The following is a 14,745-nucleotide window of genomic DNA, read 5'->3' on the forward strand; positions in this document are numbered from 1 at the left end:
GAATATATGACTATGGGAGAGAGTCTGGTTGAGGTTTGAAAAGTGGATCAGAGAAGTGATTATTACCTTTTGTGGTAAGAAGAGAATCGATCATCTGCAAAACTGAAAAAGGAAAACAAAACTTAATTAGCAGAAAAATCCTCTCGCTGAAAAGTAAGAAAGTTACAAACACCAGTAAAAACTGCACAAACGGGGCCCCCTGGGTGGCTCAGTTGGTTGAGCAACTGCCTTCGGCTCAGGTCACGATCCTGCAGTCCGGGGACTGAGTCCCACATCGGGCTCCCTGCTCAGCTCAGAGTCTGCTCTCCCTCTGACCTCTCCCCTCTCACACACACTCTCTCACTCTCTCTCTCTCTCTCAAATAAATAATATATATATATATATATTTTTTTTTTTTTAAAAACTGCACAAACATTGGGTACTATTGACTTGGGGAGTGTGAATCAAAAGCTGGGAAGAGTAAAGCTGAGGATTGCTGTTATAAGTTAGAACTCATCATACTTAAAGTAAATATGTATAACTTTGACAAAAATAAAGACTACAATTTTAAATAAGAACAATTTCTAAATCCCAAAATTATACCACTATTTTCACTAGAACTCCATTGAGCTTATAAGTGAGTTAGAGAGAAATGACATCTTTATAATTCCAAATATTTCTTTCTGCAAAGATGGTTAGGACTTTTTCATTTTTATCTTCAGAGTTTTATCATTTTCTTGTAATGGGTCTTGTGCGTTTTCTGCCACTGGTATCAAGGCATGTTACAGTGTCATTTGCTGGTATGAATGACATGTTTTTCCATTGTGTAACTGTTGTTAATAGATTTTTAAAAGTGCTCTATATTTTTTGTAGCTTGCCACTTTACTACACACTTCTCTAGTACTTTTTTCAACTGACTATCTTCAGTAATTATCATTGGATATCCCAATTTTCCTTCCCCACGCAGAGGATTCATTTGTTTCACCCATTTATCGCATAGGCTCCAACTTGTTGAGTGCAGCTTTAATAATGGAGTGAGGAGGTGTATTGCTTTCAAGTGGAATAAAAAGACTTCTAGTGTTTCCTAACATGAATATTGTTTTCTATTGATTTCAGACAGAAATTTGATCATCTTTTTATTCCCTTCCTAATACTTCCCCTGTCTAAATACTCCTTCATACCTTAGCAAATAGCATTTGTTTACTTATCTGTTTTCCCCCTACAATGCGTGTTTCTGATGATATGGATGAGCGTCTGATTTTATCCCAGAACAGAGAATAATGCCTGGCTCTACAAATTTGTTGAATGAATGTATCAATCCATGATGTATGGGTCACCCCTACATAGTCAGATGTTGCTTTGTCTCTTTTAGCCTTCGAAAAAGATTAAAATCTGCCATACTGTTAAACCACTTTTGCATTTATGGACTACACATTACTTCATTGTGGTGTACTAACTGGATTTCCTGGTATTTTATTTTAAATGTCTGCATCTATAAGTATGAAATGTAGGTTTGCTATGGGTTATTTTTGTCGGGTTTGGTTTCAGGATGCTGGCCATACTAAAATAATTAAAATATTGCATGTGTTTGCTCTATAATTGTTTTAAAGTAATATGAATTAGCTCCTAAATCAAGAGCATCTTCCCAGAAAATATTCTGCGTCCTGGTGCTTGAACTTCTTCAGTCATTAGCGTTCTATTATGTTTCATTGTTCTTTTTTATTCAAGATGTGTGGGAGCATGCTTTCATTATAAAATGTTAAAACTGTACCTAAGTGTAAAGACTAAAAATGTGAGGTTCTATCTACCTTTCCAGCACAAGCCCAGAGATAGCCAGGGTTAACAGTTGAGTACTTTTGTTTCAGTATTTTTCCTATGCCCTTCCATATTTACAGGTGCACATACGTGTGTGTGTGTGTGTGTGTGTGTGTGTGTGTGTGTAAAATAACAAAGCCAGGAATTGTCTTGAAACATTTACTTTTTTTTTTTAACCTTCCTTGAAATGTTTCCACTAATATGTTGTAAAAAACATAAAATATACAGGGGCATATAGCTAGCTCCACTGGCAGAGCATGTGACTCTTGATCTTCGGGTTGTGAGTTCAAGCCCCATGTTAGGTGCAGAGATTACTTAAAAATAAAATCTTTTAAAAATATGAAATATATACTTCATCCTTTTTAGTAGTTGTGTGATATTCAACATTATGGCTTTACCAGAAATTATTTAACTGCTCTTCTAACGATCAGTATTTGGCAATTGCCCCTTTTTCACTATTATAAACAATCCTGCTATGATCATTTTCACACACCGACCTTTAGTCCATGCTGATTCTCCAAAATAAAGTCCTCAACATGGAATTGCTAAGCCAACAAAGATGGACAGCTTTTATGTTAGTAGATACTGGAAAAATTGCCCTCCAAAGAATGTTTTTTCATCTTACCCTCCTACCAGCAGAGTTTCATTTGCCACATCCTTACTAACCTTGGGTATTATCAAGCTTTTAGATTTTTGCTAATTTGATAAGTAAAAATTCCTTAAAATGTATCACATTAATTTACATTTCTCTGATTACCAATGAGGTTGAACATTTTTTTTGAGGTTGAACATTTTTGTAGAGCTTATTGAATATCTATACTATTTTTCCTATCCATTACTTACTTTTTTAAAAGTAAACTCTAAAAAAATAAAAATAAAAAAAAAGTAAACTCTATGTTCAATGTGGGGTTTGAACCCACAACCCTGAGATCAAGAGTTGCATGCTCTACTTACTAAGTTGGCCAGGTGCCTCCACTGCTTATTCTTCTATTAGAGTGTTTATATTTTCCCTATAGATTCGCACTGATATTAATCCCTTGTCAGTATTATGTAAACATATTCCCAGGCTGCATGTTGTCTGTTAATGTTGTTATTATGTCTTTTTAATTTTTGTGTATTTTATTTTTTTAACTTTCCTAAATGTTGTTTATTTATTTGTGAATTATTTTTATTTTTTTATTAACATAGAATGTATTATTTCCTTCAGGGGTACAGGTCTATGATTCATCAGTCTTACACAATTCACAATGCTCATCATAGCACACACCCTACCCAATGTCCATCACCCAGCCACCCCTCCCTCGCACCCTAAATATGTCATTATCTTCCTTTATGACTCTCATGTTTTATATCTTGCTGCACAGGATTTCTTCATCCCATACTTATGAATTATTTTTTATACCTTCATTTAATCCCTTTATGTTTAGTTTTTTGGATATTGGGTAACATGTGTGTGTAAGTATATTTCTTCCAAAACGAACAACTTATCACCCCAGGTGTATTTCTTTCAAAACTGATAACCAAACTTCACCTTGATTTGAGAAGTAAATCATCTTTTTCCTACTAATTTGCTTACCATCTTCATTATTAATAGCAGCTAACATTTACATAGTTCTGACCGTATTCCAAGCTCTTTTAAGTGCTTTTTCTTATTTAATCTTCCCAACAACCCTACGGTATGGGTGGTATAATGGTCCCCATTTTACACATAAGCCAACTACGACAGAGTTTGAGTAACTTAACCAAGAATGCATAGCAAATATGCCTTGGCTTGAGATTCAGTGCTCTTAACTACAATGCCAAGTGCCAGTGTACAGATTCCCGTTTCTAAATTCTACACCATCTTTATTCATCACTATTTCTGCCTATACCTGCACCAACCCTATACTTCTACAACTATATTTTCAAATGTGCTTCAATTTCTGAAAGAGAAGTTAGTACAATATCTTTCTTCTCAGAGTTTTGCAGGCCATTACTTGCCATTTTTTTCCCTGTCATGTAACCTATAGAATCAGCTAGTTAAGTTTCATATATAATGATTAGAATTGCATTACATTTCTAAATTAACTTGAGAAGATTTATATCTCAAAAACAGTGGCTTTCCATTTAGGAAGGGACTATCTGCATTTACTGGATCATTTTCTTTTCTAGAGCTTTCTAATTTTCCACTTATGAATCTTATATTTTTGTTAGGCATTTTGTAATTTTTCTTTTCATTGAGAATAGGTTCCTTTTTTCTCTGCTTATTTTTTAATATATTATTGATAATACATAGGAAAGCATTGATTTTGCTATGCTAATTTTGTATCTAAACCTCATATTGAATTCTTCATTGATTCTAGTAATTTTTTCTTGATTTCTAAGACAATTTCTTATTTGCAAATAACTATACCTGTGTCTTTCCTTTATAATATTTATATACATTATTCTTTTCTGTCTTACTGCATTAGTTAGACTCTCCATTTTAAAATTCAATAGCAACAATGCTGGGAGCAAATTTATCTTATTTCTAACATTAGGAGGAATGACTATAATGTTTTATACCAAGTATTTGCTTTTATACCAAGTATTTGCTTTTGGTTTATGCTAACCTTTATCAATTCAAAAACTTTCCTTCTATTGCTAGCTTGCCAGGAGTTATTGTTTACTTGTTTTTAATCAAGAGTGATGATTGAATTTTAGCAAATGCATTTTTGCCCATATTGAAATGTCATGAGTTCTACCCCCTTTGATCTATTTATATAATGAATTACATTAATGGATTTCCTTGTGTTGAGTCATCCCTGCATTAATAATAGTTCTATGTGCCAGGAGCTATGTTAAACACAGTGATTAGATGAATACACATTTAAGACTGTTGTATCTTCTTGATGAACTGACCTTTTTTTATTACGAAATTTATTATTAACTAGAATATTTAGTGTATTGCCAGTCAACGTAACTATTAACATGGTTGCATTTAATTCTACCATCCTGCAATTTGCTTTTTATTTGTCCCATCTCATGTGTGTTTCTTTGTTAGTTCCTTTCTGCCTTCTTGGTCCCATAAAATATTTTTAATACTCCATTTTATTGCTTCTTTGGTTTCCTCTGTGTGTGTGTGTGTGTGTGTGTGTGTGTGTGTGTGTGTATTAGTGATTGCTATAGTGATTCCAGTATACATTCTTAAGCTTATCACAGTCTACTTCTACTTAATATTATAACATTTCATGTAGAATATAAGAAACTTCCAAGTGAAGAATTCCATTTAACCCCCCTGCAACTCTTAATGCTATGGTCATGTGTTACCATTACATATGCTAAAAATACAACAGTGCGTTATTATGTTTGCTTGAACCAGTCAATTATGTTTAAAGGAAGTTCAAAGATAAGAAAATAAAATTCTTACTTATGCACATATTTACGATTCCCAATTGTCTTTATTCCTTCATCCTATCTTTCTAAATTTTATCTTTAGCCCAACAAACTTTCTTTGGCATTTTTTTAGTATCATGACTACTATCAGACTATATTCTATCAGGTTATATTCCTGTCAAAATATTTTTTGACCTTTATTCTTGAAGTTTTTTTTTTTAAGATTTTATTTATTTGTTTGACAGACAGAGATCACAAGTGGGCAGAGAGACAGGCAGAGAGAGAGGAGAAAGCAGGCTCTCCATGGAGAGGAGAGCCCAGTGTGGGGCTCGATCCCAGGACCCCGGGATCATGACTTGAGCAGAGGCAGAGGCTTTAACCCACTGAGCCACCCAGGCACCCCCATTCTTGAAGATTATTTTGAAAGATACACTGTCTTGGGTCTTAAGAGTTTCTTATATCTGTAGAATGATTTTTTTTTTTTGCTAAGTTTTGAATATTTGGGGTTGTTATTCCTTCAAATAGTTCTGACCCATTCTTTCTTTCATTTTCTTCTGAGGCTTCAATTACATATGGGACAAATCATATCATTCCACAAGATACTGAGGCTCTGTTCATTTTAGAAAATAGAAAATACAGTTTATTCTGTTTTTCAGTTTTGATATTTTCTAATTAATCTATTTTCAGGTTCTTGTACTTTTTATTCTGCAGTGTCCAATCTCCTCTTAAGCCATTGAGGGAAATTGTCATTTCTAGTATTTTTAATTGGTACTTTTATACAGCTTATATTTCTCTTTTGAGATTTTTACCTGTCCATTATGTCCATTTTTTTTTTCCTTTAAATCCTTGGGCATGTTTACAATCACCATTTTTAAAAGATTTTATTTTTAAGTAATCTCTACACCCAAATGTAGGGCTCAAACTTAAAACCCCAATATCAAGCCAGGCACTCCTATAAGCACCATTTTTAAAATGTGTTCTAACTCCAAAATCTGAGTCATTCTCAGGATCACCTTTGATTGTCTTTTAACTTTTCTTTTTTTTTTTTTTTTGGTAGGCTCCATGCTCAGCATGGAACCCAATGTGGGGGACTTGAACTTAAAACACTGAGATCAAGATGTGAGTTGGGATCGAGAGTCTGACACTCAACTGACCAAGCCACCCAGGTACCCTCAATTGTCTGCTTTTTAAAATCTTGATTATGAATTCAATTTTCCTGCTTCTTTGCATATGTAGTGATTTTTTAATTATATGCTGCATGTTACAGGTGATATACTGTAGAGCATCTGGATCATCTCGTTTCTCATTTAAAGGTGTAATGTTTCGGGACACCTGGGTGGCTCAGTTGGTTAAGCAGCTGCCTTCGGCTCGGGTCATGATCCCGGCGTCCTGGGGTCGAGTCCCACATCGGGCTCCTTGCTCGGCGGGGAGCCTGCTTCTCCCTCTGCCTCTGCCTGTGCTCGCTCTCTCTCTCTCCCTCTCTCTCTCTGACAAATAAATAAATAAAATCTTTAAAAAAAAAAAAGGTGTAATGTTTCATTCTGGTCAGCAACTGCATAAATGCTTCATTCTCTTCATCCTTCAGGCCTCGTTTTATGCTCTGTTTGGGCAAATCAACATTGATTTTGACCTTAATCCTAGGATATGATCTTACTCCTTACTCCAAAAGAGTGGCCTTTCTGGGGTCTCAAGTCAATGTCCAGTGGGCTCAGTAAAGTCTTTCTACCATAGCTGGATCGCAACTTCAATTTATTTTGGCATGGCACGGCATGACTTCTGGCATTTCCATTCATTTCTTAGCACCACAGGAGCTGCTGTTTGCAGAATCATGAGGTCTTACAAAATCTTAACCTATACAGGCAAAGCCCAGAGTAGCTCCTAGCCAAAGAGCTGAGAAGAATCCCTACACAGACTTGGGAAACCTCCCTTCTGTAGACCTCATTTGTCTCTGTAGTTCTATACTGTGAATTTCACCTGTCTTTTCATCCCCTCTGTTGCAATTTTTGCCACACTTCAGTATGACTTGATGTTGTTCACTTGGGCTCCACTTTGTGGCAAATTCAGGAAAGTGCCCCCAGACATAAAATCAGGTTTAATATGGTACTCACCTCATTTATTCCCTGTCTGGCTGAGACTATAGTCTTGCACAGTCTATCTTCCAATGCCTAAAAGTAACCACCTCACAAGTTTGGTTCAGTTTTATAGAACAGTAAATCCAACAGCAGCTACTCCACCCTGGGCTTGAAATAAACTTGTGATAGAGCAGGACACCTGGGTGGTTCAGTCAATTGAGTGTCTGCCTTTGGCTCAGGTCATGATCCCAGGGTTCTGGGATTGAGCCCCATGTCAGGCTCCCTGCTCAGTGGGGAGTCTGCTTCTCCTTCTCTCTCTGCCAGCTGCTCCCCCTGCTTGTGCTTTCTCTCTTTGTCAAATACATAAATGAAATTAAAAACAAAAACAAAAATGCCACACTTGTAATAGAGAAACCTCACTGGTATTTCTCTCTCACTCTAAGGCTCTTATTTCTTCTCTCTCTCTCTCTTTCACACACACACACACACACACACACACACACACACACACACACACTTTGCTATCCTTTGGAATAATAATATTTCCCTTTTTTTTTCTTTCTTCTCCAATGGCCTTATTTTAATCTGGTTTTAATTTTTAAAAACATGTTCTAATTTATTCTCCACCAGTATCAAGAACGAAGTTACTGATATGGACTCTTCTTGTTCAATATAAAAACTTTATCACACTTCACTCCCTCTTCTACCTTTCTCTTCACCCCATGTCTCCAGGTGGTTTTAAAAATTATATACATTTTCTTTTTAAAATTCTTTGTTATAAATTGTACAGTTTCACAACTACTTTACAAGCAATTCTTTAGATTTACATCTAAGTTTTTCTTGCTCACTGCTCTTTTTTCCTAAAACATGTCTTTGTCTTTATTAAATTCTTTATTTTGATTAGTTTTTGCTTGAAGGTCTAGTTTAAGTTGTAGTTTTCAAAAAGCATACGTTAGTCATATAATTTCTGAATTCTTTTAAATCTGAGCCAGGCTTTCATTTGCTTTTGCATTAAGATAATAGGTAGGCTTGGAATATAATTCTTGGAACATAATGCTTTTTTTCCCAGGAGGCTATACATTTTCTCTGAGCTTTTCTAACACTAGTGTTACAAATAAGGAGCTAATGCTATTTGAACTTTTTTTTCCCCCTTTGGTGACTTTTTTCTCCCAGCTAACTGCTTCCAGCCAAAACCACCTGGGTACCATTCCTTCTCATTAAACCCATCTAATCTTTGCTAACCCTGCTCCATTTACAACACTGAATATTTCAATTCAGAGAAGTTGCCTTTTTCTGTTTGATTATTGCTTTTCATTCATCTGCTACTTTCTCCTTCTGGAATCCATATAATCATGATATTAATTCTACTGCTTCAACATTTTCTGCCTCTTGATTTTTCTCTTGAATTCCCAAATCTTAAAGTTTGTGCTGTGCATTCTGAAAGAATGTTCCTCAGTTACTCTTCTTTTTATTCCTAACTTGTTTTTTACCTCTCGGTTTATACATTTTTGTAGAAGTTGGCACTTAAAAAAATAATAATATATGATCCTTTCAAATCTAATTAAGAAAATTAGCTCCCCAACCCCTACATTCTTCTCTCTATTGTATGGGAAGTCTGTTTTACTACGGATGATTTGTTCTGAATATTTGCATTTGATACCCCTCATTTGAATTACTGTATTTCTTAATTTATCTGGAAATTTTTCTCTTAACCTTACAAAAAAGTTAGTTTTTCCAATAGTGGCTCATCAGTGCTCCCTTATTCACTCCTACCTGCTCCATTTCCAGTTAAAATTCTTCACCTTCATAGACATGTTTCCAACAGTAATACACACATATTCCTTTTATATTCCCTGGACTGTTTCTTTCTGAAATGGGGAAAAGGAAGGGATCAAACATGTGATTAGGATATCATCTTTGTCATAGAAATTTATTTTTCTTCAACTACGACGAAACAAATTTTCCATTGTATTGTATTATATTAAGAATAGTAAAATTCTTTAAGAGAAAAAAATGGCTATACACATTCTTTCCTTACAGAGAAACAGGGATGTTACCTTGTTGCCAACATTCTTACTAAAGTGGGGGATAAAACCTTAAGTTACTTTCCCACCACTAAAAGCATTTTGAAATACTTCCCTTGAAACCACATTTAGAATCTTGAAACTACTATGGACTTCTGTGTCCAACTGCCCAAACAAGGACGGAAATATGCCCGTGAAAGTTAACCTCTGCTGAATACTACCATGAGGTAGAAGAAACACTAGGAACATCTGCATTTTATCCTGCCAATATGTTCTCTCTTATTCTAGAAGCACAGGATGTCTTTACTGTGTCAGCTGCAAAAATATTATCTCTCTGCAGGAATGAAACAAGTGTGGAATATATATTATGCTACCACATTACATGCATACCTAAGCAGAAAACAAAGAAAATAGCCATTTAATATATAACTCAATTTTGCCTCCAGGGACAGATAAAAATTTTTATTATAATACCCAAATGGTACAGTACATAAATATACATGGGAAATGTGATAGGGCTAAGTCAGGCTCTTTTGGCTAGAGGCTGGTGGCTAAAAATTTATCATCTGACACCCATTCTAATCTTGCCTTCCCATAGACAAGAAGTAGGCTATATTTTTTATGAGGGCCAGGAATTTGGGGCGAGGGAGACCAAACCCATCACCATTTTTCAGCAGATCATTAATTTCTAAATGTGTGTGGAAAATAACTATTGGCTGATATCTTCTAGTTTCATTTCAAACATTATACCTTATAAAGTTTGCTTAATAAATAACCAAGATAGTAAAAAAAAATAATGACAGTAACTAAATTGGTAATTTAATAACTTCAGATGATTCTAGAGGCTTAGTAGTGTTTATCCTTCTTGAAATCAATAACTTTTCATTTGGAATCTTAAATCCACTTTAATGAGCATTCTGCTGGCAGCAGTTTTATTTAGGGTGTGAGCTTATACAAACAGAAGTAATGGAGGCTTTTTCCTAGATAACAATTTACAGTTAACTTTGCAGATCACATGGCTGATTTGAAAGTATAAATCTCTGCAATCCCATTATATATGCTCCTCAAACATTTTAAATGCTTTTAACCAGAGAAGAGGTTACACAGGAAGAGCATTCTCAATGTGGGGAAACCTTCATGCTTCTCAGTTAGAGGTAACATGTCTGAAATGGCTATTCTAATATTGATTCTATTTTTGAAAGCCCATACAGAGCAATAACACAACTTTCTTACAGGCAGCAAATGGAAAACATCCTGTGATGATGCTCCTAGCTTACTATATAAATTGCATGAACTATCAAAGTGAAATATTTATCAACAAAAAATAACCTATCCCTTCGTATCTTCTCATGTACTTAAGTCTAACTCTGACAGCATCTTCCACAATGTTTCCCTCTCTGTAGAAAACCTTTGGGGTCATGGAATCTACCATATAAAACTAATTTGAAATACCCTCCACAGAACATGGGGCTAACTCTATTGTTATTGTAGCCCACATTACTCTGCCTCTGTGCCCCCAGAGACGTGAGTAGCTGTGGAAGTCTCCAGAGGGTGTTCAGGAATGAAGCTAAAGCTTTTGCGCACATCATTGTTTTCTGTGCGATGCTGTCCTCTGTTGCACTAATGTCCCCTGGAAGCATTTCAAAGCTCTCATGCCCTAAAAACACCAAAACTGTGCTGCATTCCCTTCATAGTTTATAAAATCCTTTATAAAAACAGTGATTTCACCTTCTGTTATAATTCTGCCTTTCACAGAGGCTCAGAAACTAGTGAGGTTTCCCCACCTTGCCCCTCTCACAGGGGCCTTCTAACAAAATCCCTCCTTTCTCCATAAGCCAAAATAAACAAACAAACAAACAAACAAACAAACAAAAATGCAAATTAAATTAACAGATATCCAGGCAGACTCCAAATCCCAGTTTGTGCTGGAGCCCCTTTCCTCATTTGTAAATATCTGAAGGTCACCCTGTATCAATGAACAACCTACTGTTGCTTCACATAAGTTCCCTTGCCAGGTGTTAGTAAGGCCCTTACCTGAGAATGAAGCTAACACAGAAGTAAGCAAGTCAGGAGTTGAGGAGAGATGTCTACCCACCTCATCTGAGCTTGTGAAACCAGCATCCACCTTTGGTCTCCCCAGTTATATGTCCCAATAAATTCCCCTTTCTGCTTAAGTTAGTTTGAGTTTGGTTTTATGTCACTTCCAACTGAAACAATTTTGACTAATATACTAATAAGTACCAAATTTTATTGGGTTATATAAATATCATCGCCTCAAGAACTTGAAATAACACACCCCAGAGATTTCCAACTGTGAAAACTATAGCCTGATGAGTGATTTAATTAAACATGTACATATGGATCACTCCCCAAACTGCGTATACAGAAGTGAGGAGAGACAAATCTGAAGAAGAAAGAAAAAAAAGTTGGCATGTGAAAGGATGGATTAAGGAGAAGACATCTGCCCAATGTTTAGGACTGGGAAGATAAATGATTCCATTTTATGTTGTTATTAAATTGTATTACTCTTCATTAAAGTTAAATGCATTTAGAGGAATTAAGCTTATCAAAAACTTGGCAGTGCAATATAAGCGATGATTCTTTGTTTATTTGACGACATCCTCCTGTGAGTTGATTCACAATTTTAATTTTGGAAAACAATATTTCCTTCACAGGGACTGACAGAATGATGTGAACTGCTGCATCATTTTGCATGAAGTCATATCGATTATGAAAGCAAACAGAAGCCAAGTGACTTAACCCATTTTTCAAGGAGCATTATGACAATAATGTTTCTATATTGTCAGAGGGGATCACATCAACTTAAGAACTGAAATTAGCCTCAGTTAAGGGGGGAAAAAAAAAAAAGACCTGGAATGGAGAGCTTCAGGAGACAATCGTCTATCCCTTTTAAGGAACTCGATAAAGACAAAAATTCTAAATATTTTTAGTGGGAAAAAACTATTTTGGAAGGTACATATTAAAAATATGTATCAGAAAAATAAATATGTATCAGTATTGAGATCCGACTATGGACACCATGGTAAGCAAAACAAATACACAAGAGAGCTTTTAACCTGGTGACAGCAGAAAGCATTAATGCAATCACAGAGAACTGTCATTCCTGTTGGGGTAAATATTACCAGAGAAATGTGCCTACTGCCCTAAAAGCCCATACTAGGCCTTTATCCTAAGCAGATAGACCCAGAAAGGATTTCACAAAGAATTGATGTTTGAAGAATGAATACACACCTAAGTAAATCAAGAGGGAAAAGAGCATTCCAGTAAGAGGGAGGAGCCACAGGTGTAGAGAAGAATGGGCTAGGAAGCAGAGATCAGAAACAGCACTGAGCCCAGGATGCAGGGACAGGAGGTGGAGAATAAAAGAGGCCCAGGCTGGGCAGAAGTGGGCAGTCTCCTCTAAAAATGGTGGGCAGAACTTGAAGGGCTTTTGGTAGGGCTTGGTAAGATTTAAAAAAAAAAAAAATCACTTTGGCTTCAAGCTGGATAAGAAATGAGTGGGGTAGGGGTGGAGGGGGTGGAGTCAGAATCCAGGCAAGGGAAAATGGTAGCTAGGGTAGGCAGGAGTAGGGGTGAGGGCAAGATACAGAAAAGTAGAGAATCTTCATGGCAGTTTATCCTTATCCTTTCTTGAGAATCAGCATCGTGAAACATGACTGAATCTTTCTGATTTTCACAATTTTGCATTAGGGAAAATTCCAAACCTATGAAAAAGTAGGATAACGTGATGAACTGTACAAACTTGACACCGAGCTTCAAGCATGTACAACTCAAGGCGAATCCTGTTTAATTTATATGTATCCCCACTTACTTCCCCTTTCCTGTATCCCATTTTTAAAGTATTTATCAACATATCAAACCCTCCAAAAAGTTCTGAGAATAGTACGATAATCACCAATTTATCATTCGTATAGATTCCCTGTTAACATTCTATTAACTTCTCTGTGTGGATATGTGTATATTTATACACACACACACACACACACACACATACACATTATATCTGTCTTCGAAGAGCAATGGCATTCTCTTACACAATTATCACACTCAGGAGACTCAACAGCATCAAATATGCGATCCAGAATCACAATTACCTGTTTTTCCCAACGATGTCCTCTACAGCCTTTTTTCCTCCTGATCCAGAACCCAAATGAGGTCCACGCATTGCATTTCATTTTCCTGTCTCTTTAGTCTCCATCAATCTTAGAGAGTTCCTCATCCTTTCCGTCTTTCATGACATTGATGCCTTTGAAGAGTGCAGGTCAGCTCATGTGCAGGATGCCCTTAAATGTGTGGTGGCCTGATTGTTTCCCCATGATTAGATTCAGGTGAAACATTTTGGCAGTACCAGCACATAGATGATGTTGTGTCCTTCTTCGTGTGTCACATCAGGAGTGGTATGATGTCAGCTGTCCCGTTATTAATGATGATTCTTTCAGCTTTTCCACAGGTTGAATTCATATCCTGTAGACATAATCCATTACTGAGGAAACCAGACAAGGGCTGCAAAATATAATTTCTATTTCCCCACGAGCCATCTTAATGCCAAGAGACATTAACACAGGTCATTTATACCGACAAAGCTCTGTCGGTTTTATTCACGAAAGGTACATATAGATCATAAATAGACTGTGACAAGGAAGGAATATCCTACAGCGATGAGAGGAAATTGGCATACGTGGGAATTAGAATTGTGAGCAGAAGTAAAGCATGTGGTACAGTAAAGCCCATAGCCTCAGAAGCCAGACTTGTAGGGGATGTCATCCTGGCTCTACCCTTCCTGTGTGACCTTGGGAGAGTTACAGGAGACCTGTCTGTCTCTGTAACATGGGAAATCATAGAACTCATCTTACATGGTTGACATGAGCACTGAGCTGCTACACACATCTGGTACAAACAAGGTGTGATGATGATGATGATGTTTCCAGGGAAGGATAACTGGTCTCCATCTGTTGACTAAAGAAGACACTAGGTCTTCCTTATTTAAAAAAAAAAACAAACACACACACACACACACACACACACACACACACACACACACACACACATATATATATATATATATATATATATATATATATATATATAAAATCTGAGGGGCATGTGGGTGGCTCAGTCAGTTAGGTGTCTACCTTTAGCTTAGGTCATGATCTCAGAGTCCTGGAATTGAGCCCTGCAACAGGCTCCCTGCTCAACGGGGAGTCTACTTCACCCTCTGCCTGTGCCCCTACCCCCACCCCCTACACACACTCATATGCTCAATCTCTCTCTCTCTCAAATAAGTAAAATCTTTTTTAAAAAAAATCTGAAATTTGAACCCTATTAGTAATATACCCTGGTAAAATATCATAATGGTTGCATAAAATCATGAACACCATCTAATTAGAACTACTCGGGACAGAAGAATATTGATTTTAATGATCAGATGACAATTGTTAACATTTCTCAAATCATAAGCAATAATCTTAACAATAGAATGT

Source organism: Martes martes (genome assembly GCF_963455335.1).
Source record: "Martes martes genome assembly, chromosome: 5".
NCBI lineage: Eukaryota > Metazoa > Chordata > Mammalia > Carnivora > Mustelidae > Martes > Martes martes.